This window comes from Mastomys coucha, unplaced genomic scaffold (genome assembly GCF_008632895.1).
Source record: "Mastomys coucha isolate ucsf_1 unplaced genomic scaffold, UCSF_Mcou_1 pScaffold16, whole genome shotgun sequence".
Lineage (NCBI taxonomy): Eukaryota > Metazoa > Chordata > Mammalia > Rodentia > Muridae > Mastomys > Mastomys coucha.
The window spans coordinates 9,291,996-9,293,621 of record NW_022196898.1 but is presented as its reverse complement, the minus strand read 5'-3'; positions in this window follow the sequence as shown (position 1 = coordinate 9,293,621).

Here is a 1,626-nt window from a genome sequence, read left to right as displayed (position 1 = left end):
TGGGAAAGTAGTGTGAGTCTGTGAGTCTGAACAAGGGATGATTGTGAATGATGAGTGTGCTTAAATGGCCATTATCATTCGATTTAAGCAAGTCTTGGATTAAGTCTACAGAGCATTTGGGAGATAAATATAGTCTAAACAAGAGGATATACCATGTTCATAGATTAGACATCTTTTTTTTAATGTGTCAAAATAATTTAATTTTCCCTGTACATTTCTGTTCACATGAGAAATCCACATACACATTTATAATATTTATCTGCCATGAAACATTCAAGTGAATTCAGATGGCAAAGTATAGATTAGACATCTTAATAGAAAATCATTCTTATTTCATAGATTTAAAAAAAAACACTTATGTACAAAAAGATTATCTAATTTGTCCAAGGCAGCGTGTATGAGGTGAAGTAGACCCAGAGATAAAGAAGAGCCTAGGCCCAGAGGCTCAGCAACCCACCTGACTTTTCTCAGTGCATGCTCTGTGCTAGCCTCACAGCCTTTCCTCTCTGTGCTTCCTACACTACAGAGGACAAGGACATCTAATTCACCATGGCATCTGCTAGTGCCCCTCATGTGTATTGGTAACTTGTGTAATCATTGGGATTTATCCATCTTCAATGCATTCTACGCAAGTTAGAAGAAAAACAGAGCCCCAAACACACAGATTTAATAATAATTCTTAAGAAAAACTACCTTCTTTGCTGTTCTTCACTTCTAGTTTTTTGTCTTTAAATAATTTAAATGCAGGTCTAGAATTTATTTTTTATGCAATTTTTCTAAATAGGAATTTTGAGAGCATTTCTCATTATTATATTAGTTGCAAACAAGAATTATGCAGTTTCTTCTTTCTCTCTTTCTTTCTTTCTTCTTTGTGGTAGGGGTAACTAGTGAATATTAAACACTGATGCCACCATTACAACTGTAAAATTATAAAGAAGAAAAACAGAAAGCCTTTGGTCTTTTTGGAGTAAAATTTATGGCTGAAGAAAGGCAATAAGAAAGGATTTATTTATACCTCTTGGTTTATAACAGAATACTAAATCTGGTGGACATTTATAGGACATGTGGACATGAAACGGTTAACATCACCCACAATTAGTCAAAGGAACAGTGGTAGAATGTTCCGAGGTTGCACTGTGGAAGTCAGTCAAAAGCTGCCTGTGTTTCCAGTGCCTTGCTTTGCTCCAAGGCCATGGACGCACCAATCCTCTCAGCCCTGACCACTTCGGTTACAATAAAACTAAGTGACCTCTTCGCATGCCTAGGATTTTATGGGACTGATGTCCGGAGATGTGTTCAGAGAAAATGATCTCCTAAAGAGGTTCCATTTTAACCCTCTGTAGTCAGAAGGAGGAATAAAGTGTCTGCAGGGAGCCCATCCTTTGTCGTTGCAGCAGCAGTCAAAGTGGCATGAAAATCTGAGTGGTCACAACCGCCGCCGCCGGTATGTCTTAGTACGCCAATGACTTACAATGCATTCAGCCGACAGGGAGACATGTTACTCTTTAGGTTTCTCCTTGAAACAAATCAGACCAGCCCTTCTGCACCAGGGGCCAGATTTCTGTGCACTAAAATCTGTTAATCTTCCTTTGCCTCTACAAACATTTTGTTTTTTGTTTTTTGGGG